Genomic DNA, 26,804 nt, shown 5'->3' with positions numbered 1-26,804 from the left:
AGTTTCTGTGTGTATAGGCCCACAGCCCCAAATTTCCTCACTGAATCCCAGCGTTGAAGCATGAAGCTGTCCTATGGCCTTACTGGCCCAAACTCTCCTGATGGTCATAAGAATTCCCTGTGTGCTTATTACTGAGGCAGACTTCCAGTGCAACACCCCATTCTCCCATAAGCAAGAATCTGTTATTTTGATACCTGTGGTCCTGAACAACCCCAGTCCCACACTTTGAGAAACACTACATGTCTGGAGTTTTTTCTTCTTTCCCTTTGAACAGTTCTGCATGTCTCCAGCGTATCTAGACACCAAAAGTGTATTCAACCAACCATCCCTTTTTCATGTTATGCAGGTATCTTGGTACCATCTTTTCTTCCAAGCAGGGTGCTGAGAAGAGAGAGCTGCCTATGGTTGCTGTGAGAGAGGAGCCCAGCCACGTGGGATGGGCTGTCTGGCCACTGACCTCACTTTTCCTCTGCAGTGAAACTTTCCAGGTGGCCCTTCATGACTGGGGCACACTTCTGACAGCCCCGAGCTTTGCTGCCCCTGGCGACCTGGGCTTCCTGCTTTGAGAGCTGACCCTGAGGCATGTGAGCTCTGCTCAGAAGACCTTGCTAAACACACAGAACACCTACCTACTCTTGTAAACAGGTCATTTTCTTGTTTTCTTGAAGTTAATGTAACACACCTTTCATTTTTAAAATATATCCCTTTAAAAGTACATTTTATTGTGATTATTTTCATATACTTTGCTAATTCTTATATTGTGTGAACTGTTTTTTTTCTTTCCTTTTCATGCTTATGCTCCTTCTATTTCAAATTTGCAAAACTCCGTTTTATGTTTACTGTGCTTTATGTTGTCTCTTAGTTTTAGGTTGAGATAAAAATTTTTATTACTACTTATTTATTTTAATACTTATCTTTTCTATACCAAACTTCTCATTTCTTCTGACTTAGCTATGTTTTTGTTCTCTTTATTTATTTTTTTTCTTTTGGTCTTTTCCTATCATTTGTGTTAGGCCACATTTAGGCCAGGAGCAGAGACCTTCTTATCCTAAAAGCCATCTGTCTTGCTTTGTACTCTGTACCTGCTGGCTTGTGCTTGTCTCCTAGGGGCTTATGGTCAGCAGGCCTGGGTGGTCTGGGGGCCAGGGTGTGAAGCCGGAGGGCTTGGTAATGCCCCGAAACCCTCTGTTGAGACAGACAACGCAAAGAAAACCCCCTGAAGCATTGAAGGGGGAACAGCCTCGTTTACCCCCTCCTATAAAATTCCACACCCCTTTTTGCTCGGGGAGGTTATGGTCTTTTCTAGCCTGACCTCCCACAGCTCAAACACACCAAGTAAATTCTAATAGACAAATCTTGGTCTCCCACGACTCATTCCTCCAGCTGTGCCTAACAATTTGGTGGCCATATGGGGAGCTGCCTTCATCTACCCTTCGGCGGATGACTTAGGTAAGTCTTCTCTTTTCCACCCTCTGACTCGGTCAGATTTGCTGTCCGATACAAGACCTAGCACTAGGCCTGACCGTGTCTCGGGGCCAGGCCCCTGGGTCAGCCGTCAGCAGGGATGTCTGCCCCGGTCTGCACCCTTCCCCTCCAATGGACCTGAGGAAACCGACAGCGGGATGCCCTGCCGTTTTCCCTTGTCCCCCTGCTGATTACGAGGGTCTAGACTTTACCTCCTTTTGCCCCCTATTCCCTTCCTTCATTACTATGGGCTTCGATTCCTCCTCTTACCCCAGGGACTCCCCTTTGGGAATCCTTTTGGGCCTCATTAAGAGAGGACTTTAAACTGTTTTAAAGGCTAAATGCCTTATTTCCTTTTCAACTGTGCCCTGACCACATTATAAGCTTGATAATGGTGAATCCTGGCCACCTACTGGAACTCTTGACCTTGATATTCTCCAAGATTTAGACAACCTCCTCCAGCAGGGTAAATGGAGTGAGGTCCCTTACCTCCTGGTTTTCTTTGAGCTGTGATGGGACTTGTCCCATTTTCCACCTAAGAGCGAATCTCTCCTCTTGGGTTTGGCTTCAGCCTCTTCTGTTCCCCCTGCTCCAGAGTCCTCACCCCCTAACCCTGATTGGGATCCTTTCAACCCCCCGATTTTTCTTCTCCTCCCCAACCTCCACTAGTTCAAGCCCCCCCCCCCACCGTATCAACCTGCTGCTTCCGTGTCCCGAGACTTCCTCTTCTTCCTCAATGACCAATACTCCCACTTCCTCCACTGCTGCCCCACCTGTTCCCGACCTTTCTTCTCCTCAAACCCTAACCCGACAGCCTTATACACCCCCAGCCACCCAGATGCCTCTCGGGGAAGTGGCTGGCACTGAAGGCCCTGTTAGTGTCCATGTCCCTTTCTCGATGATGGACCTGAGTCAGATTGAATCTAAGCTAGGCTCCTTTTCTTCTGATCCCTTCCACTTTACTAAAGAGTTCGAATACCTCACCTTTAGCTATGACCTTACTTGGTGGTTCATCTACATTATTCTCTCCACACGTACTCATTCTGATGAAAAGGATCATATCATTCAAAATGCTTGGGAAATAGCAGACTCCGTGCATCGCCAAAATAATGACATCCATCCCCCTGGGTAGATGGCCATTCCTACCCAGGATCCTAACTGGAATTACCAGACTCACCCCCAGCCTAATCCCGACCGCCTAAGGAGAGACCATATGATTAATTGTCTCCTTCAGGGCAAGAAGGCAGCCATTCAGAAAGCTATCAATTATGAAAAAGTTAGGGAACTCTACCAGGACCGCCATGAGAACCCAGTTGTTTTTTTCTCCTGCCTTTCAGAGGCCCTATAAACCTACACTAACATTAATCCTGACTGTCTGGGTGGCCAATGCATTTCAACTCCCATTTGGAACCTGGTATTTGCAGGAAGCTTCAGAAACTGGAGAAAGGTCCTCACCCCCCACAGGCAGATCTTTTAGAACTAGTCTTTAAGGTCCTCAACAATGGAGATGAGGAGAGCAGACAGGCCCATACCCAGGCCTTACAGATGGAAGCCACAACAGTTTCCCAGGCCGTTAGGCCGGGTCGGCCCCAAAGGAAAAAACCAGGACCCCAATCCTGTGTGCCGCCTAATCAACCAGGTGCCTGCTTTAAATGTGGCCTCCCGGGACACTGGAGCCGCTCTCACCCTAACCCAAGGCTTCCTACTAAGCCTTGCCCGCTATGCGGCTGTGGTGTCCACTGGAAGTCGGATTGCCCTCGAGCCCCTCAAGGCTCAGGAACATCCACTTCCTGGCCCCGGCCAAACACCATGCTTGCCACGGACGAGCAGATGGAAATAATCTTTCCCTCCCGGAGATCTTCGGCACCGATGATTAAAGGAGCCTGGTCCATCACAGGCCTCCACCTCCATTATAGGCATGACGGAACCGCGGGTAACTCTCCTAGTTGCCGGTAAGGCCATTTCTTTCCTTCTAGCCATGGGGGACCACTTACTCAGCACTCCCCGAATTTTCAGGCAAGCTCTTGCTCTCCCTCTCTGGTTTCGATTGTGGGGGTCGATGGGAAACCTTCTCACTCCATGGCTATCCCACCCCTTTCATGTTCCCTAGAGGGACACCCTTTTACTCATTCCTTCTTAGTCCTGCCTCATTGTCCCACTCCTATTTTAGGGAAGGACATTCTCTCCAAGTTTCATTCCACTGTTACTCTATATACCCCTTCTCCTGCTACCACTTTTCTCAGTTTACTACCGTGTTTCCCCCAAAATAAGGCCTAGCTGGACAAACAGCTGTAATGCATCTTTTGGAGCAAAAATTAATACAAGACCTGGTATTATATTATATTATATTAATTATTATATTAATTATTTTATTATATTATATTATACTATATTATACCCGGTCTTATATTATAGTACAATAAGACCAGGTCTTATATTAATTTTTGCTCCAAAAGACGCTTTAGAGCTGATTGTCCAGCTAGGTCTTATTTTCGGGGAAACACAGTAGCAGAAGTCACCCAAAAAGTTGCCACCTCTCTCGGTATTCAATGTTGACTGCACATCCCGTATCATCCCCAATATTCTGGAAAGGTAGAAAGGGCTCACCTTACCCTCAAAGCTCAATTAACCAAGCTGTCCTTAGAACTCCATCAGGACTGGATTTCCCTCCTCCCTCTGGCCCCTTCCCGCCTCCGCGCTGCCCCCACCCCTTTCCTCAGCCTGTTTGAACTCATATATGGCCGCTCTTTCTTCCTTGGCAAAATACCCTCTGCATCGTCACCTCTCCTTGGTGATTATCTCCCTACCCTTTCTCTCACCTGGCACCTCCTCCGCTACCATGCTGATACCTTCCTCCCCAAACCTCAGGCTGGAACTGAAATTCCAGCAACTTATCTAGATCCGGGAGATTGGGTCCTCTTGAAGGCGCTCCGAGACCAAGTCTGCCCCCTCCATCCCAAGTGGGAAGGAGAGTATCACGTCATCCTAACAACACCCACAGCAGCCCAACTATTAGGGATACCTTTTTGGATTCACCTATGTAGGCTTAAAAGGGCCCTAGAGCCAGCAGCCCCAGACACAGACCAACAAAAACAATAGATGCTGGACCAGCCAGAGGGACCCCAGCCAGACACCCCACCAGACATTTATACCTGCACTCAGATGGGGGACACGAAGGTGACAGTACATAAGCAACAGACCACATGAGTACTAAGACCTCACAGGTATGTGCTGGACAGGTTTATGATATCATCTTAGAGGATCTGACTCAAATGCTCCGGATAGTTTAAGGGACTTAACTGACACCCAGGTAGAAAAATTGATATGGGAACTGGCCTTTGACAAACTGTTACAGAGGGATTTTATGGACTATACACCAACTGAGCTTCAGGACTAGTTGGAACTCTCTCCATAATCCCCAAACCCTTTATCCGGCCCATCACCCTCCCTTACCTTCCCTAGGCTTACTCCTTTACCTCACCCTTCTCTGTTATCTCCCCAGGGACTGGGAAGATCATTTTTTAATTAACATTTTAGCTGCAGGTGAAAATTTAACTAGATGCTCGATCTGCCATACCAACCCCGAGACACCCTCTAGATACAATACCCATGTTAAGGATTATCCACTTACTAATCACTCTCTAATCCAAGCACTGAACTCCTCCCTCCAGGACAAGAGGCCTCCCTTTTCCTTGAGGGTTTGTTGGGAAGGTAACCCACCCCTCTGCTTCCGACTAACTCCCTTACAACATAGGACTTTCAACTTCTCCAAAACCTCTCTCACCTAGGCTGCACTCCCTGCTTTAATAGCACCCATACAACCAACAGCAACCCCTTCCAAGCCCTTGGCACCTTAGCCCAGGGCAACTCCGCTGACTTAACAACTGGCGACATCCTAAAGCCTCTCAATTGGTCTCACCTCCTCTGCCAACCTATCTTCCATCAACCGTGCACCCCTAATAACACCCATTGTTGTCCTGAGACTATTACAACCTTGGACCAAGCCAACTCGACCAGCTGCAGACCATGGAAACTGGGCAAATCCCTTCAGAGAACCTTACCCAGCTTTAACCCACCTCTGGCTTCCCCCTACCCATCCAAGCTGGCCAACCTAGAGCCTTTCAAATCTTGTATCTCCCCTCCATTCTATATCCTCCTTAGCTAATATAATTCTACCAATAACACTCTCATCCCCGCCCCGCCAGGCCTGATGTGGCTGTGTGGGACCCCTAACAACTGGCTCACTACCCAGCAGGAGCCCCTTGAACCATAGCCCACTCCCACCTTGATAATTCCCTACACGGGGGGGACTGCATCCTGGGTACCTTGACCCCACAGGGCCTTACCATTGTAAACCTCACACAGAGCCCACCTCCACATAGACAGAAGAGAGATTTAGGACTCATGGTCGCAGGGGCAGCTGCAGCAATAGCGGCTGCCGCCCCTTGGGGAGGTTTTGCCTGTTGTGAACACACTCTAAGGGAGCTCACTAAGTCCACAGAAGGCACTTCCCGAGAAACGGCAGATGCTCTGGCAGGACTCTCCAGGTCCTTAGATTCACTAGCCAACGTTATCTTGGACAACCGCCTTGCTTTAGACTACCTCCTAGCAGACCAAGGGGGTGTCTGTGTGGTCATTAACAAGACCTGCTGTGGGGACAAAGCCCCGGAGAGCAGTTTGCAGGCTCTCGGCCTCACGTGGAAAGGTGCTGGCTCAGGTAGTAAATGGCCATCAACTGTGATTGCATGGCCATCAGCTGTGGCTAGTTGGCTGTCAGCTGTAACCAGTGAGCCATTGGTCACTAATATAACTGCCGTGGCTACACTAGCAGAAAATGGGGGCTAGCAAGAAGATGGTTGCTGGCAAGCACGTAGTGTGGCAGAGTGTGGATTGCAGATCGTGTGGCTCCTGCCTCCTGTGTCTCCAACCCAGCCGCCAGCGAGACTATAGTGGTATGACTCCCCTATCTATGGCTCCGTGGGTGTTCCTTTTTGGCCTCACCATGTCCTGCGTTCTTATGTGGGGAGTGGGACCAGAGACCCCACATGCCGTCCTGCATAACACCTGCTTTACCTATATTAATAATTCAGGACAAGCTGAAACCAATATCAAAAAGATTTATGAACAGGCTGAGTGGCTGCACAAATACAACAGTCAGGGGGCGACTAGTTCCTTGACCTCCTGGCTCGCGAGCGTCTCTTGGTTACTCCCACTCATAGGCCCTTAATCTTGTTGCTCCTCTTATTTTTTGGCCCCTTCTTGCTCCACTTGCTCATTAACTTTATACAGAAAACCATAGCTGAAGTTACCGGCAGGCAAATAGCTCTCACCATGCTCTTACAAGAGCACCGCTACAGCCCCCTCACCTAAAACTCTAATTAGGGACCCTGATCGACACCCCTCAGGTGGAAGCAGTTACAGAAGACTGACCACCGCCCCTTTTCCTCAGAATAGTTACTGAACCCAGAGGGGGAATTTGTTAGGCCACATTTAAGCCAGGAGCAGAAATCTTCTTATCTTAAAAGCCATCTTGTCTTGCTTTATACCTTGTATCTGCTGGCTTCTATTTGCCTTAGGCCTGGAGAAGCCGCCTGGAATGTAGAAACCATCTCATCCTAAAAGCCCTCTGTCTTGCTTTGTACTCTGTACCTGCTGGCCTGTGTTTGTCTCCTAGGGGCTTATGATCAGCTGGTGTGGGCGGTCTGGGGGCCAAGGTGTGAAGCCGGAGGGCTTGGTCGTGCCCCGAAACCCTTTGTAGTGAGAGACAATGCAATGAAAACCCCCTGAAGCATTGAAGGGGGAACAGCTTCATTTACCCCCTCCTATAAAACTCCACACCCCTTTATGCTTGGGGAGGTTATGGTCTTTTCTAGCCTGACCTCCCACAGCTCAAACATGTCAAATAAATTCTAACAGACCCAATTTTGGTCTCCCGCAATTCATTCTTCAGGCCGTGCCTAACAACTTGGCAGTTCTCTTCATTTCTACTTCTTCGTGACTTTAAATTCTTCTTACTTTGCTTTCTTCCTTTGAATATTTTTATGTTTAAATTTTCTCCTTTACCTTTGTACAATATTTGTTTTTAAACCTTTTTTCCTCTTTTTATTTACATTGTATCTATATGCTTTGATCAGCACTTACATTCTTATTTTTATTCTTAATTTCTTGGTCTTTTGGTTTATTTCATTAGTTTTGTCTATTTCTTACATGTGCAAACTATTTTTTAATTATGCATTCTTATTATTTTTCCATTATATCTTAAGTTTTTTTTCTCTCTAATTTTAATTTTAATTTAGAGCTCATTCTATTTAATCCCTTTAATTTGTAAATGGGGACATTGAGATGCAAAGAGTTAGAAATAACACACTCAAGATCTTAAGTGAGCAGCAGTGGAACCTAAATAAGGAGCAGACTCTTGTTACTAGTTCAGTGCTCTTTCTACCAAATCACTCCAATAACAGTCTGCAAAGAGCATCCTTCTTTAAAATAAAGACACCTAAGTAGCATCTCATTAAAGAGCATTTCGTTCTTGAGACACTGGAGGTAGACTGTGATTCAATGTCAGTGATCACCCTGGGAGAAGGTTGTGCCTTGGCCTTTATTGGAAAGAGCATGTGAAAATAGAGTGAAAAGAGGAAAGCTGAGAAGTGGGACTTTATTCCTAAAATACGAGGAAGAACAGAATCTAAAGTCAGAATACAGCGTACGAGTTGGGTGACCCCTGGCAAAGAACCACTCCAAGACTTGGTTCTTATTTCTAAAACAAGGATGAGACCATTCCTGCCAACTTCACTATTGTGTTATGTTTCTCAAATCAGATCACAGATGGAAAATTTCTTTGTAAACTTTGTGCATAGTTGTTCTTATAATGCTCATAAGACTCAAGGGAAAGGTTAGAGAAACACCTGCATTAAAAGAATACCCTTGTTATTTTTTAAATGTATATATCTATTTATCTAAAGAGAGAAAGAATAAGCTATCTGTGCCACTCTCAATCCCCCAAATTGTTTTTTTTTTTTCCTTTTTAAAAAAAAAACCCGCAAGTTACTTTTTATTGACTTTCTATTGTTTGATGCACATTTCCAGCTGGTGTTCTTGAGTTTATATCCCTGTGTTATATGCATGCATTGGCCTGCTTCATTCCTTAAGCTTTGATGGTTTAAGAATAATGAATATAACTTTACCTTAATGAAAGATATTTTATTAGAATGTATGTCTTTAAACTCCAATTTTGCCTTACCAATCAAGCAGTGGCTTCTATAGAAACCCATGGTCTCTTCCCTGATCTATTTCTTACTCTCACATTCCCCCTAACATTTCAGCTACAATCTTTATGGAAGTTAACAATGACAATCAGAAAAAGCATTACCTTATGCATCTGGTATTTGGGATGCTTTTTTTATTTCATTACCCAATAAACTTTTCAGACAGCAATTTTTCAATGCCTTTGCATCTGGAGCTAGGCATCTCCCAGGCAGAGCTGGCTCTGCAGCAGCAAAGTAATGGATTAAAATGCTAAGTGGGAAGAGATCCAAGATGTCAGAGTACATAAATGCTGTGCTTGCCTCATCCCATGAACACATCAAAATTACAACTAAATTATAGAACAATCAACCTGAAAAGCCATCTAAAGTCTAGATGAACAGAAGTTTTATAACTAAAGATATAAAGAAGAAGCTATGTTGAAACTGGTAGGAGGGGCAGAGATGAGAAATGGGCTGGTTAAGAATCAGGAAAGGTATCTCAGCCATAGAGGTTTCCCACAGAGGAGTGAGGGACCCCAACTCCACACTAGCCTCTCCATCCCAAAGTACTGGTGCCAGGAAGAGGAGCCCCCACAGCATCTGACTGCAAAACAATGGGGATTCTAATCATCTGGGGTTGGGATGGAAGGCTGCAGGAAACCCAGATGTCCTCTTGAAGGGCCCACTCAGGAACTCACCCTGGGCTCCAGTGGAGGGACAGTGACTCAGGGGGAGTATTAGAGACATATGGGAAGAGACAGCTGTATAACTTTGAGGTGAGGGTTGGAGAGACAGTCACCATTTTCCCTGTGTGGGATCCTTCTCCCATGCAGCTGGCAGGTGGATACCATCTTTCCTGTGTTGAGCCCCTTCCCCATGCTCATGGCCAAATCTGAATCTGATTGGTCTGTTGAGCTCTGCTCGATCCACCCTACTGACTCACCCCATCACACCCCAATTCCATGCTGCACAAGGCTTTGTCAGTGGCTGAACCTTAAGGTTGCTGGTGGGTAGCAACAGAACTCTGAGTGTCCTGGCTTTTTGCAGAGCTACCCCAGACCTGCTACTGGTGGCAGACATCCTCGGTTCACTCCCATGTGCCTTACAAAGCACAGGCAGCGACTGACCATGGATCGCTTTGTAGCTCCTACCAGGTAGTCTCTGGCCAGTCACAGGCAGTGGCTGATCAAGGCTTATACTTGAGGCCTCCCAAGAGGCCCCAGAACTAAAATCCTTGAAGATTGGCTTCAGACCACAGCAGAGCACCACCCAATTAGCTCCACAAGTGGCACACCAAAAGGACAGTCTCAACAGGCACCAGAGCCCACTGGAGTAAGTCGTGCTCCATGGGGTAAGCCTCCTGCACAGCAGCCCACAAGCTGTGGATGTGGCCAAACTCCACAGCCAGTCAGCTTAAGTGTCAGTCCCATCCACTGATGTGCCAATAGCAATCAAGGCTCAACTATAACAGGACAGCACACACAACCCACAGAGGGACACTCCCGGAGCTCCTGGTGTGGGTGACCAGGGAGAATGTGTCACAGGGTGCCACAAGACACCTAGTACATGGGGACACCCAGAGAAAACTGGGACACATGGCAGATATACCTAGTACATAGAAGCAAATACAGGGAGGCAGTCTGAATGAGGCAACGAAGAAATACGTCCCAGATGAAAGAATAAGAGAAAACTCCAGGAAAAGAACTAAACAAAATGGAGGCAAGCAGCCTACCAGAAACAGAGCTCAAGACAACGATTATAAGGATGCTTAGGGAACTTAGTGAGAACTTCAACAAAGAGAGAGCAAGCATAAAAAAGAACATAGAAACCATAAAAAAGAACCAGACGGAGGTGAAGAATACAAAAACCTGAAATGAATAATGCACTAGGAGGAATCACCAACAGACTAGATGAAGCAGAGGATCAAATCAGCAATTTGGAATATAAGGTAGCAGAAAACACTCAATTAGAACAGCAAAAAGAAAAAAGCATTTAAAAAAATGAGAATAGTTTAAGAGACCTCTGGGACAACATCAAGTGTAACAACATTTGTATCATAGGGGTACCAGAAGTAGAATAGAGAAAGCAAGGGACTGAGAACCTATTTGAAGAAATAAGGATTGAAAACTTTCCTAACCTGGTGAAAGAAATAGACATACAAGCCCAGGAAGCACAGAGAGTCCCAAACAAGGTGGACCCAAACAGGCCCACACCAAGACATATCATAATTAAAAAGGCAAAGGTTGAAGACAGGGAGAGAATCCTGAAAGCAACAAAAGAGGAGCAGTTGGTTGCCTACAGAGGAGCTCCCATAAGACTTCCAACTGATTTCTCAATGAAAACTTTGCAGGCCAGAAGGGATTGGCACGAAATATTCAGAGTGATGAAGAGCGAGGACCTATAGCCAAGATTACTCTACCCAGCAAGGCCATCATTTGGAATCGAAGGACAAATTGAGAGATTTCTGGACAATTAAAAGCTGGAGGAGTTCATCACCACCAAACCAGTATTGCGGGAATGTTGGAGGGACTTCTTCAAGATGGAAACAAACAAACAAAAAAGATACAAACCATGAATAAAATAGCAATAACTACATATCTATCAACAATTACTTTAAGTATAAATGGATTAAATGCTCCAATAAAAAACAAAGTGTGACTGAATGCATGAGAGAACAGGACCCTTACATATGCTCCCTATAAGAGACTTCAGATTGAAAGTCACATACAGACTGAAAGTAAAGAGATGGAGAAAGTTATTTCATGAAAATGAAAATGAAAAAAAGAAAGGAATGGTGGGGTAGCAATATTTATACAAGATGAAACAGACTTTAAAACAAAGGCTATAACAAGAGACAAAGAAAGACCCAGTGATTCCACTTCTGGGTATTTACCCGAAGAAACCCAAAATGCTACTTTGAGGGGACATGTGCATCCAGGTGTTCATTGCAACATTATTCACAATAGCCAAGATATAGAGGCAGCCTAAGTGTCTGTCAAAGGTTGAATTAATAAAGAGGAGGTGGTACATTTATACAATGGAATATTGCTCACCCAGGGTTCTTGCCATTTGTGGCAGCATGGATGGACCTGGAGGATATTGTGCTGAGTGGAGTATGTCAGACAGAGAAAGACAGATTCAATGTAATTTTTTTTATATATATGGAATCTAAAGACAAAACAAATGAACAAAACCAGAAACAAACTCATAGATACAGAGAACGTTTTGATGGTTGCCAGATGGAAGGAGGGTTTGGGGCGGGGGGGGTGTTAAGTGACAAAGAAGAAGTTATTAAGAAGTACAAATTGGTAGTTACAAAGTAGTCATGGGGATATAAATTAAAGCATAGGGAGTATAATCAACAATATGGTAATAACTACATATAGTGCCAGGTGAGTACCAAACTCACAGGGGGACCACTTTTTAAATTACACAAATGTCTAACCACTATGCTGTACACCTGAAATTAATATAAAATAATATTGAGTATCAACTGTAATTGAAAAATTTTAAATGTGATACAAGGTGGCAATAAGTGGTCCAAATTTCCAGGTATAAAACAAGTCATGGGGATATAAAATAAAGCATAAGGAATATATACAATAATATTGTGATAGTGTGGTATATGGTGTCAGATGGTTGCTGGACTTATCATGGTGATCATTTCTTTAGGTACTTAAATGTTGAACTATAGGGTACACCTATAACTGATATATAATGTTGTATGTTAGCTATGTTTTTTAATAAAAGTCTAAAAAATAAAATAAAATGCTAAGTGAATTCTCACTGGCAAGAAATCTGTAAGGATAATGGATGAGTCAAATTGGATGCTATGTGATGAGAACAAAAAGATCAGGGATGGTCTAGTGTTGGGGCAGCCGCTTGGCCTCTGCTATAATCACCAGAAATGAACTAGAATAGAATTTGTCACTCAGGACATCTACCGATGGGAACTCTTGACCCATCTCTTTGCCCTTTAGTGTGAAGCCATCAGCAAGAAACCTATCCCTATCTTTGCTGTGATTTTACACGTCTTGGAAAGACAAAATGGCATATTTACAAGGAATTTGAAGCCTAACCCCTCAGAGACCATAGCTCTGAGTCTTCAAGTGGCTCACAGTGGCCTCAGTGGAACCAGATGGTTCATTTCCAGATTGCTAGGACACTCTGTCTTCTCCACCAAGCCACTTTCCTGACCTTCTTCATCCTGCTCCCATCATGGTCAAAGCAAAGGCAATGGCCCACCCATAGGGCTTGGCTGGAATCTTGCAGTTGCGTCAGAGTAAGAGACATGAGCACCTGTGCTCTTGCTTATAGCAAAACAGAGCAATTTCTCCCTTCAGTTCAGCATAGCCACCTGAGGAGAGTTTGAAAAAAGAGAAGAAAAAGGAGTGGGGGAAAGTGAGACAAAAGGCAGAGTTCTCAGCCTCAATGCAGGCCCCACCTGAGGGAAGACTGGGAGGGCTCCACCTGCACAGCCTCGAACCTCCCAGAGGCCCGTAAGATTGCTCCCAGGGCTGTGGAAACTGCGTTCCCTACTGCGCAGAAGCACTGAGGCACTGACCTTCCATTTTTGATATGCTCCTTTGAATCACTAAACAAAAATGAAAACCGCTTTCTCTCCCCAGTAACTACCCCCGAGTGCTTCACCCAATTCACTTGCCCGCTTAGAGAGAGGAGGTGACTTCAAGTTGTAAGGGAGAAAGAAAATTCCATTTGCGCTTCCTTTCCCCAGTCTCGATGTCTCTGAAGAGATGCCAGAAACCCACAGTTGGTGTTTGTAAACATTGGGGATGTTCTGAGGAGAATGGGACTAATACATTGAAGCTGATTGTGTCTCTTAGAGATCCACAAGACAAAGGTACCTGCGTCAACACCGTGCCCACCACCGAGTTGCACCATCTGCTTGTGACAGTACATTCCTGGAACTCCTCCGCGTCTGGTAAACAACTGTCACGAGAACCATTTCTCCCTGACACTGCCCCTTTTATAGGTGACCTATTGGTCAACACCACCGAGCAACATTGTTTGTTAAACCTCGGTGATGACCTTATGATCTTCGCTCCCACTTTTTTATGTCAACCTCATAAGCCTCCCTTAGCACCCACAAATTAGCAGCAAATGGTATTGAAGGCAATGATAGAAATAGCACAAACACTGTCTGAAAATGATTAACTCACAGACATTAAAGAAACACAAACACAACGGAAAGATGCCCTGCAGAGTATTGTGGCCATTTAGACATACTTGATTGAAAAATGGTTGGGAACAGAGAATTTTAATAGGCTTAATTTAAACTGAGATGACTCAAGAATTGCAAACACAAATTTTCTGCATGCAGCAGCACCATTCAATTTCCACTGAATTGCCTGATGATTAATTAAATTGGGACAGTGCTCACTGAAAAATTGCCATAGATGTGCATCTGTCAAATGAATTGGACACAGATTGTCAAACCTCTGTGGCATGAATAGCACAAATCCTGGGGACTGTCCACATTGTAGGTGGCCCCTTGCTCTTTTAATGAGAACTACACTCTGCCAAATATCACGAGCTCCAGGCTAAAACAAAAAGGAGAACTCACCTAGCTAGTCAACCCAGGGAGTCACAGAACCAACTCCATGTTAACTTTTGGAGAGGATGTTAAATTGAAACCAAAGAATCAGGGAAACGGAGAGAAGAAAAACAATAACAACTGACATCTGCTGAGCGTTTACTAAGTGTTGGGCTTTGTTGTAAGCACTGTATCCACACTATCTTATTTAATCCTCACCACAATCCTGTGAATCACATATGATATCTATCTTGCACATGGAGAGACTTAGAGATTATCTAGTTTGATCTGCAGATAAAGTACAGAGAGGTTAAGCAAGACTTGCCCATGGTCAAATAGCCAAACGCTTACAGATGGAGGACCAAAACAACAGCTCTTCACCCTGGTCCAGAGCTCCAAACCCTTGTGAGTGGGTGGCATGAATTCATTTTACAAAGTGCCTTGGGTTCAGAAGAGACCTAAATCTATTGTAGGACGGGGAAACTCTTCTTCTTTTCCAAAGCCATAGCCAGCAGACTAAGTGGGTCAGCCAGGTAGCATTTGGCCTGGCAGAAGTGGGGACACAACTGGTCTTCTTCTCATACTCTCTCGTAAACAAGCAGAGGCCTGGGATTCTAGAAAAGGACATCTGGACACTGGAGCCTGGGCTGAGGAATTGGGAGTCACCAGTCTATAGGCCTCTGTGCCACACCAAGGAGGGCAAACTAAGAGGAAGCTTCTGGAGAAGTAATTAAATTCAAACTTCATCCAAATATGGCAGAAAGGACAAATTTGGGGACAAGGAAAAGTGACAGAAACTATGAAAACAAATAAGAGTAGAAGGTTTGAAGAGGATGGTGGATTGGAAAGACACCTTACCAAACTGAAAACAGAGACACCTCTGCAGAGGTGTCTTGGTCAAAGGTGGTGGTACAGGGTCATTTTAGCTTTATCTGTATTCTACTAAATTTCTCAATGACAATGGTCTCATGTATTTATGTTTAATTTGCTATTAAAATGAAGTAAATGTTTTTGAAAGGAGAAGAGATAAATGAAATTGCCTAGACTACAGGCTGTTGGGGCGTTTTCATCTGGTACCTGTGACTGCAAATGTGGGTCATTTTAAGATTATTAAGGTCACTACATCAATCCAAGAAGTCTTGACAGTCACAGCTCCAGTGACCAGGGCTACTTCCTCTGTCCTGAACCTGGTGGTCATAGGTCTGCCTTTAAGATGGGGTCAAGAGGTCCCACAGGCCTCTATGTACACCTGGGTTCATCACCTTGGATAGTCTCTTTCCAGGTGACCCTGAGCTAGCCAGAAGAATCCACTAATTCTTTCTTCTCCATCTATATAGGTCCATTGAATGGACTCAATTATAGGCAAGTTTAAAAGAAGGAAAAGAAAAGGAACTAGGAACTAGGCTAATTTATTGGCTGCCACAGAGAATTAGCACCAACAACCTGCCCCGTGTTCTTCCCTCTTAGTCCCAACGGAAGACACTCTTTTTAAGGTCCTAGCAGACTCCCCAGGCCACACCTGTGGCTAGAGATAGAGATCGTGACTGCACTTGGAGCACAACTTGACCTCCCTGGACCCCTGCCACGGCTCATACCCAAGGGAAGTCCAAAAGGTCAGTTTGGATCCCAGAGTATCATCCAAAAAAGAGCAACGTGCCAGCCTTAGCAGGCGTTTCTGGAGATCTGGACTCCATTCTTTTTAGTGTCCTCCCTCTCTCCTCTTCTACCCATTGCCCCATCCAACACATATTCACATTACTGTCAGAGAAGTAGCTACTCTTTACAAAACCCTCTCCCTCAAGTCTATTATATCAAAGCTCAGGCTTTAGTGCTCAATGGCTTACTTATCCCTAAGACCGACTCTAAGAAATAAGGGTCTAATATTATTGGCCCACTGCTTGTGTGGTTAGGGACATAAGTTTAATTAAGGCTTGAACTTGAAACAGTTTTGTGGCCACTAAATTATCTCTAAATTGTTTACTCAAATTGTTTGTTGTCTTCTAAAATTAAATAAATTTAAGTGCTCAACCTCAATACATCCAATAAACTCCTCATTTTATCTTTCCCAAGGAAGGATATCATAAGAATTCTTATTGTATGGAGATTCTCCATACAATAGATAAATTTCTATTAGGATTGTGGGTGGAACTGAAAGAAGGAGTAGCTGTGAGGGTCTCTAGAGTTAGTGGAAAACATGACAATGGTTTTATAGGTTAAACAGCTGTGTGCTCTTGCCCTTAATGATAAAGAATCAGTTGTTAATTGCTGAATAACTTAGGCCATGCAATATATGAATGTAGAGAGAGCCAAACAGTCACTGTGGTGAAGAGCTCATGATGACAACCTTTATATAAGTGTCTTTCAGAACAGTAACAAAGATAGCGGGATATAACAGAAAGATCTGAAGCCAAAAATCCTATGGAAGCCTAACTCTTCTTAAACATGTGACCTTGAACAAATCACCAAACTGCTTTTGAATACCAGATTCATCATGTGTAAAATGAGGATAATAATAATGATAATACCTACTTCAGAGTGACATTGTGAGGATCCCATGAGATCATATTCATTATAAATGTGAAAATCAGTACAGATTATTCGTTTGAGAATCATCATTAAGACAACTATAACACAAATGAACAAGGTTCTAGCAATTTGTTTCAATGCAACTATACTGAATTGAAAGACTTGGACTTTCAGGAATCTTCATGTACTGTATGTGGGCACACCCAAGTGAGTGTGGATAAGAGATGCAGGATTTCTATATTTCACCTCACTGCATCTTAATTGTCCTACTTATAAACCTCCTACTTTTCTTAAAATAAATCTACAGCCTCCCTTAAAAATAAATGCACATTCTCCAAATTAGGAAGGAAGCCAGATTCTCCACATGGGTTGAGATGGCTGCAACTCACAGGACTGACTCAAGTCTCCCCAAATTCACCATCCTCACGTTGGCTCCTCAGTTCCCCTCTTTAGGCCGTCACTGTGAGCATTGACTTATCTCTTAGCTTTTCTAGAAGGCTAGAGATGACAAAAGGAAAACATAGTGAATAACATGTAACTAGACAATCTAGATGACAAAGTATAATTAGTTTTCTGGAACTGGTAAGCCTAGAACCATTCTCAGAAGATGCCAGGGAAAGAGAGCATGCGCAGTCAATTCTTGCCTTTAATCTCCCCAGATTTTCTCCTCTTTCTTTTTGCCTGGGGTTCACTAGTTATGGAAAAACTGAAAATAATCGACCCACCATTTACTTGCAGCTTACATTTGCTCTGGCAACACAAATTTCCAGTCCTGGTTGGAGAAATCATCTAGAATTTTTAAGCATTTTTTTTTTTTTTGCCAACCTTTTTTGGAAGTTCTGGGGTTGTATCTATTTTCTTCCCAGCTGTCATTAGAACCTACAAGTACCAGTACCTAGGAAATGTTCATTAAATATTTGTGACTGCTATGGTAGTTGTTCACTGTTTCTATGTGTTTATTAACATACTTGTTAATTTCCCACATCATCTGTCCCCCCACCCCCCGCCCCACATGTTGCCATTTGGGAGAATTTGAGGTACTCTCAAGATAGGCTCTAAAACTTGGATCCCAGTCCCTATAGAATATAAATTCTTGGAAGATAGGAATGTTATCTGATTGATTCACTGCTCTCTCCAGTTCTGATGCATAAAAGATCATCTATAAACATTTGTTGAAGGGCTAAATCGGTGTTCACAACTTTGCCTCTGATTAGCCATGAAAACTTGCAATAGATCCTTCAGTGCTCTGAGCCTTAGTCTTCTCACCAGTAAATAAGGATAATAATAAGGATTAAGTCACAATGTATGAAATTCTGAACTATGGTAGGTGCTCAATAGTTTAGAAAGGGGTGGTAGGAATTTGGTTATTGGTTACTTTTCTAATCTGTAGTGTATCTGTGAAGCTGCCTCTTGCCTTGCTGGTTGTTTATCTAAAGGTTGAACACAACACCAGGATCTTTCAGTCAGACAAATGCTCTCATGGGAGGATGCTAATATCCTGTGTTTTCTTCCAAAGTTTGAAGTTGCCCATCAGTAATCCCCCAGTGAGAAGTCTGTATTGCTTAATTAAATTTTCTTCCAGTCTCTCTCAGTGGGCAAGAGGTGATGTTTTTGGGACTGCTTCCTGGGACTAATTCCAAGTGTCACTGATTAAAAAGGGAATGAATAGGGTGATTCAACACATACCGCAGTTGCCATGTTGGTGTCAAGGATTTCCTGAAGCATCATCATCTCTTGAGACCCAATGTCCTTATTGAAAATCTTCAAAATGAATGTGCCCTTTAATGAAATGTAGCCGATGTTCAGTAATACTAGTAACAGCAGCAAATACTTCTTATGGGTTGGGCACTGTTTCAAGCATTCCAGGTACTTTACCTGTATTAACTCCTTTAATCCTTACCCATCCTATAAGAGACGCACCATTATATGCCCCATTTGACAGAGGAGGAAACTATGGCACAGAGAGTTTAAGTAACTTTCCTAAGGTCACATAGCTAAACATGATGGCACTGGGATTCAATCCTAGACAGTCTACTTCAGGTATAAGGTAGAAAGAGAATCTCACAAATTGTGTATGTTGCCTAACTATGAATTAATCAACAAATATAATACTCCCATAAAAGCCTGACTCTAATCATTTATGAGCACCTATTATGTGTACTAGAAATATTCTAGGGGCTAGGAATACAACAGTGGGCATGAGAGATATAGTCTGTCCCTCAAGGAACTTGTATTGTATTAGGGAGATCCAAAAGTAAACATGTAAACAAATAAATAAGGAGATTTTAAGTATTAATAAATCCAATGAACAAGTCGTAATTATGATATTAAGTCACTGGAGAAAAGGTGTTATTTTAGCTAGGTTGGTGAGGGAGGCCTCTTGGTGGGAGTTGGGGGGTGAGTTGAGACCTAACTTATAAGAAAGAGGCATCCATCCTGGGAAGAGTGTTCCAGACGGAAAGGAGTTAGCTTGATGTGAGCGAGCAACATGGTGCTGCAGTGAAATGAACAAAGATGAAGGTGGAAATGTTAAAAAAAAAAAGCGTCAAATCATGCAGGCCTTGTAGGCAAGGTTAGGTGTTTTGATTTATTCTCATTTAAATAAAAAGCAATTGGAACATTTTAAACAGAGCAATTTCTTCTGATTACTTTATTTGTTTAAGCTCTTTCTTGCTACTCTAAGGAAAATGAACTGCAGAGAAGCAGGAGCTAAGACAGGGAGAGCGGTTAGGAGGCGATTGCAATAGTCAAGCCAAGAGATGGTGGCTCCTTGGACTACAGTGGTAGTGGTAGAGATGGTGAGATGTGGTCAGACTCAGGGTATATTTAGGTGGTATAGTGGACAGAGCTTTCTGATCTATTGGCTATAGGACCTAAAAGACAGGAATCGATTCTTTGTTTGGAGCATTCTTGTATGCCATTTACTGAACAAGAAAAGACTTGCAGGTAGTAGATTTAAGGGTAGAGAGTAGAGGAAGCAAGAGTTCTGTTTACATAGAACAAATTTAAGAATAGAATTGTTAGACATTTACGTGGAGATGTTGAGTATTATCAGAAGCTTAGATAGAGGAGTATAGTGCTGCAAATTGATGTACATCTGTACAGTTCAATACTATAGCCATCAGCCATACATGGATATTGACTACTTGAAATGTAACTGGTGTGACTGAACAACTGAATTTTTCATTTTAAGTAATTTAGATTTATACAGCCAGATGTGACTAGTCGCAACTATATTGGAGAGCACAAATGTAGAACATTTTTATCATCACAGAACATTCTGGTACAGACAGTTCTTAAAGCCATTAGGCCTGATGAGACATCTACAGAATAAATGTAGATAAAAAGGAAGTGGGCAAGGACTGAACCCTGGACTATAATACCATCTAGAAGTCTGGAAAAGAAGAGGGAGTCAGAAAATGAGAGTCAATGGCCCTTGAATTCAAGTGATCAGGTCCCAGATAAGAAAATATTCCAAGAAAGAGAAGAACATGTTTCAAAAAAAATGCTTCAAGAAAGACAGAAAATTGACCGTTAGCCTTGGGAAGACGTAGTTTGTTGGGAAACTCATAAAGAGCTATTTCAGAGATGTGGTGAGGGACAAAAGCCCAATTAAAGTGGATTGAGGAGGGGAAATGGTGAATAGTAAAGATAGCTAGTATAGACAATTATTTTGGAAGTTTTATAATAAAGTGAAACAGGGAAATGTAGCAACATCTAGGAGGTTAAGGGAATTTTTCCTCCCAGATGGGTAAGGTTCATTGGTTTTATACCGTGAAGCGAATGATTCAGTAGAGATGGGGAAATTGATGATTTCTCTTGATTCCCAAGACATAAAGAGGATAATTGCAGGAATTAAGTCCTTGAGAGGGTATAAGGGGCTAGAACAGAAGTGTAGACATTGACTTTGGAGACGAACAGGGGCATAGTCTTCCACTGTAACAGGAAAGAACTAAGTACACAGAAGCCAATAGTTAGAATCAGTGGAGTGGGAGATGAAAGAGTGCACGATGAAATTTGACTTGGAGAGAAAGAGCCATATGCATCTATAATAACAATAATAATCACTATCATTACTGAGCAACCAATATTTGCCATGTCCTCTTTGTATATACATATTCTCTAAAGATTATGACCAACCAAGAATGAAGTATTATCATGACAGTTTTATAGAAATGGATACTGAGACCCAAAGCTATTATACATAAGCAGTAAGTAGTATACTTGAGGATAGGAAGGAGGAAAATCAAGATTTCTATTTAAGTATCACACAATTGAGATTGTACCTATTAGACACTTACATAAAGATGTTGAGTACGCAGTTGATATCTAATTGTCTGGAGCTTGAAGAGAGATAGTTTTGAGACCACATTCATCTACCTCCTTAGCTCATTTTCTTTCCACTGCATCTCACTGATATGTACGATAAACGAAGGTGCAAGGGATGAAAAACAATAACTTCTCAACTCTTGTATGGAGGAGACAAGAAGAAACAAAGAGTGGGGAAACCTGAAATTGCAGCAGTGGGAAAGTTGAATGTCGTAAAAGTTGTTTCTGTTTTGTTTTAGTTTGGTTTGACATCACTTTTTATTTATTTGTTCATGTGTTTATGTTATAATTAATTAGGTTTCTTTCCCTAAAGGTCTTTTAAAAATGGAACAGGGCTTCCACTACCAGAAAGACAAAGTACGCATATTTTTCTCTATTTCTCCTGCTAAGTACAACAAAACACTTTGGACATTAATCTGAAACAGACATGAATATAAAGAAGACTATGAAAGATAGACTGGCTAGAAATCTCAAGACCTCAGGAATGGCAGTGGTGAGTTCCCTGGGTTTTCTTTTTGCTTCATATATCCTAGACTTGGAACTGAAGAAGCCAGCAACTCAGAAATACCAATTGGTGGAGATGAAAAAGTCCTCCCAAAACCTGCTCCTTCTAGCCAAAGTACAAGAAAAAGGGAAAATTAACAGGGCAGAAAACTTTTGAATAATAACTGCTTTATTTCAGACAATCACCAAAAACAAATAGACAAACAAAAACTGTAGCCCTACCTCAAACAATGCCATCAAAGACAAAGTAGGGAGACTAGACTTCCACCAGGAACCCCAATATCTCTGCCAGGCTGATATCAGAAAAGGCCAAGTAAGGAGCCAGAACTTTTATCTACACTGTAATGAGACTTCCCTCCAATGGTATCACTGGAAACTATGTGGAATGTCCAGACTTCCCCCCACCCCCTACCTGAAGTAGCAAAGCACACCTTTCCCTCTCTGCTGGGGTGTTGTCAGAGGAGGTCTAATGGAGAGACAGGAATTTTACCACTGACCATCATTTATGAGGCCATCCTCACCACGGTGTCAATAGGGGCCATATGGGGAGCTAGAAATCCTACCCCTGCCCAGCATGAATGAGAAAACTTCCCTCTTCCTTGGGTGTCAACATAGGCTTAAAGGGCATCATAGACTTCTACCTTCACCTGGCAGTAATCGATAATCCACAATTACAGTTGTAGACTTTTATACTCCTCTCTCAAAAATTGATAGAACAACTAGACCAAAGCACTAAAAGAACTGAACAGCACCATTGTCCGATGGGTTCTAGTCAACACCGATAAAACACTTCACCCTACAAAAACAGAACAGATATGCTTTTCCAGTGCTCATGGAACATATACCAAGATAGACCATATCCTGGGATACAAAACAAACCTTAACAAATTTAAAAGAATTAAATCAAACAGTGTTTTATCTGACCACAATGGAGTCAATCTAGAAATCAATAACAGAAAGATCACAGGAAAACCTTGGAACACTTAGAAATTAAACAATATACTTCTAAGATAATCCATGGCTCAAAGAGGAAGTCTCATGGGAAATAGAAAAATACATGGAACTGAATGAAAATTGAAATACATGTCAAAATTTGTGAGACACTGGTAAAGCAGTGCCAAAAGGAAAAATTATAGCATTAAATGCACACAGTAGAAGGGGGGAAGAAGTATCAACAATCAGTTAACATCCAATCTCAAAAACCTGAGAAATGAATAGGATAAATCCAAAGCAGGCAGAAGGAAAAACTAATAAGATAAGAGCAGAATGTGAAAACAGAAAGACAATAGAGAAAATCAATGAAACAAAGATATGGTTCTTTAAAATAAATAAATAAAAATGTACAAACCTCTAGCAAGACTGACCACAAAAACTAAGAGAAGACACAAATTATCGATATCAGGAATGAAACAGGGTCTATCACTATAAACCCTGAAGACATAAAAAGAATGATAAGGGAATACTAGGAAAGACCTTATACATGTAATGTTACAACTTAGACAAAATGCATCACTTCCTTAAAAAACACAAACTACCAAAACTCATCCAACATGAAATAGATGAATAAATTTGTAACTACTAAAAAAAAAAATTGAATTTATAATTTAAACCCCCCCCAAAAGAAATGTCCAGACCCAGATTGTTTCACTGGATAATCCTATCAAACACAAATTTTACACTATCCCTTCCAGAAAATTGAAGAGATGACTTCTAAATTCATTTTATGAAGCTAATATTGCCCTGATACTAAAATCAGACAAAGACAGCACCAAGAACAAAAACAAAATCTCCAATTTCCCTTTTGAATACTGACACAAAAATTCTTAACAAAATACTAGTAAATAGAATTTAGCAATATATAAAAAGTATTATACACCATGACCAAGTGGAGCTATTCCAGAGAAGCAAGTCTGGTTCAATATCAAAAATCAATCAGTGCAATCACCTATTAACAGGCTAAAGAAGAAATATTACATGATATCAATTGATGAATAAAAAGTATTTGACAAAATTAAGTACCCGTTCATGATTTTTAGAAACTCTCAAACTATATCTCAACTTTACACGAACTAACAAACCAAAAAAACAGAGACTGGATCACAGACTTAAATATAAAATGTAAAACTAATACTTTTAGAAAAAATATAACATAGAAGAAAATCTTCAGTATCTAGGACTAGGCAAAAAGTTAGACTTGACACAAAAAGCACAATCCATAAAAAGAAAACTTGAGAACTGAATCCAAGATGGAAAAGTAGATAAATACTATGTCTGTATCCTCCCAGGAAGACATTAAAATTACAACTAACTTATAGAAAAATCAACCTGGAGCACCATCTGAAGTCTAGCCACACAGAAGTCCTACAGTTAAAAATAGAAATAAGAAGCCACGTCAAAACTGGTAGGAGGGGCGGAGATACAGAATGGGCCCCAAACCTCCATGTGGACGTTGAGAATCAGGAAAGATATCTTGGCCACTGAGGTTCCCCCTGGAGGCACAAGGGACCCCAGCAGCAAACCACTCTCCCCAGCCTGAAGTACAGGTGCCAGAAAGAGAAGCCCCCACAAATTCTGGCTGTGTAAAACAGTGGGAATTCTGACCATCTGGGTGGGAAGACGGCTGCAGGAAACCCAGATGTCCTTTTAAATAGCCCGTGCACAGACTTACTCATTCAAAGGCACTCACCCTGGGCTCTGGTGGAGGGAAGGTGACTGGGGGGTGTCAAAAGCATACAAGGGGAACACTGAGGTGTGTGCCTTTGGTGCGAGGGCTAAAGGACAGTTGCCATTTTCCCTGTGAAGGGTCCTCCTCCTAGCAGGTGGGCACCATCTTTCCTGTGTTGAGCCTACCCCCACACAGCCAAATCTGAATCTGACTGGTCTGGTGAGTTCAGCTGGGATCCCGCCTCACCCAACTCCCCCAACGCCAGAGGTACTTTTGCCAAGAGCAGCCAGCCATGCCTGCAATGCACGCTTTCTTGGAAAACTGTCAGAATCCAGCAAGCACCAGGCAAGCAGCGACTAGCCTTGGTGTGCCCAGAAACTTTTGCTGAATAGCTCCAGGCTCAGCACTGGCAACAAACCAGAATTTACATTAAACAACTGACCACAACTCTTCCCAATCTAGTGACTCTCTGAGACCCTACCTCACCTAACTTGTGTACTGCACAAAGCTATATCAGTGGCTGAACCTTAAAGGAGCCAGCAGGTGGCTGAAGGCTTCGGGGTGTCTTGGCTTTTTGCAGAGCTACCCCAGGCCCATTACTGGTGGCAGACATCCTTGGCTTGCAGTGTGGCCTCTCCCACATGCCTCTAGGTTTAGCAAAGGCAGCAAAAAACTGCAGATTGCTTTGTAGCTCCTACTAGGTGGTCCCTGGCCAGTCAAAGGCAGTGGGTGACCTGGGCCTGCACCAGAGCCTCTCCCAAGAAGCCCCAGAACCAACACACTTGAAGGTTGGCTTCAGACCACAGCAGAGCACCGCCCAATTAACCTCACAAGAAGCATACACAAAAGGCAGTCTCAATAAGCACCAGAGCCTGCAGGGGCAAATCCCACTCAGTGGAGTAAGCCCATAAGCTGTGCATGTGGCCAAACCCTACAGCCAATCAGCCTGAGGGTCAATCCTGCCCACTGACAGGACTTCGCAATCAAAGCTCAACTAGGAGGACACATACAACCCACACAAGAGACACTCCTGGAGCACCCAGGGCTGGTGACCAAAGGAGATGGTGCCAAGGCCCGACAGGGCACCTACTACATTAGACCACCTGGCCAAGACTGAGAGAGATAACAGATCTACCTAATACATAAAAACAAACACAGAGAGGCAGCACAAATGAGGAAACAGAGAAATATATACCAAATAAAAGAACGGGAGAAAACTCCAGAAAAAGAACTAAATGAAATGGAGGCAAGTAACCTACCAGATACAGAGTTCAAAACACTGGTCATAAGGATGCTCAAGGAACTTAGTGAGAAGTTCAACAGAGAGATCACAAGCATAAAAAAGAACCAATCAGAAGTGAAGAATTACAATAACTGAAGTGAAGAATGCACTAGAAGGAATCACCAGCAAACTAGATAAAGCAGAGGATCCAATCAGTGATTTGGAAGACAAGGTAGCAGAAAACACCCAATTGAAACAGCAGAAAGAAAAAAGAATCCAAAGAAATGAGGATAGTTTAAGAGACCTCTGGGACAACATCAAGTGTAACAACATCCACATCATAGGGGTACCAGAAGCAGAAAAGAAAGCAAGGGGTTGAGACCCTATTTGACAAAATAATGACTGGAAACTTTCCTAACCTGGTGAAGGAAATATACATATAAGTCCAGGAAGAACAGAGTGACCCAAATAGGATAAACCCAAAAAGGCTCATGTCAAGACACATTATAATTAAATTGGCAAAGATTAAAGACAAAAAGAGAATCCTAAAAGCAGCAAGAGAAAGGCAACTAGTAACTTATAAGGGAGTCCAATAAAACTCAGCTAATTTCTCAATTGAAACTTTGCAGGCCACAAGGTACTGGCACAAAATATTCATTGTGATGAAAAGCAAGGATCTACGTCTAAGACTATTTTACTCAGCAAGGCTATCATTTAAAATTGAAGGACAGATGAAGAGCTTCCCAGACAAGAAAAAGCTAAAGGAGTTCATTACCACCAAACCAGTATTACAAGGAATCTTAGAGGAACTTCTTTAAGACAGAAAAAAAAAAAAAATCAAAATTATGAATAATAGAATGGCAATAGCTACATATCTATCAACAATTACTTTAAATGTAAATGGATTAAATGCTCAAGTCAAAAGGGGCGGGGGAGGCTGAATGGATAAGAAAAGAAACCCTTTACATATGCTGCCCACAGAGACTCACTTCAGATTGAAAGACACACACACAGAAAGTAAAGGGATAGGGAAAGATATTTTATGAAAATGGAAACAAACAAACAAACAAAAGCTGGGGTAGTAACACTTATGCCAGACAACACAGACTTTAAAACAAAGGGTATAAGAAAAGACAATAAAGCACCCAGGAATCCCAATTCAGGGTATTAATCTGAAGAAACCCAAAACACTACTTTGAGGGGACAGTTGCATCCATATATTCATTGCAGCACTGTTTACAATGGCCCTGATGTGGAGACAGCCTGGGCGTCCATCGATGGAAGAATGGATGAAGA

This window comes from Rhinolophus sinicus, linkage group LG01, assembly GCF_036562045.2.
Source record: "Rhinolophus sinicus isolate RSC01 linkage group LG01, ASM3656204v1, whole genome shotgun sequence".
NCBI classification, from domain to species: Eukaryota; Metazoa; Chordata; class Mammalia; order Chiroptera; family Rhinolophidae; genus Rhinolophus; species Rhinolophus sinicus.
This window is presented reverse-complemented; position numbering follows the sequence as displayed.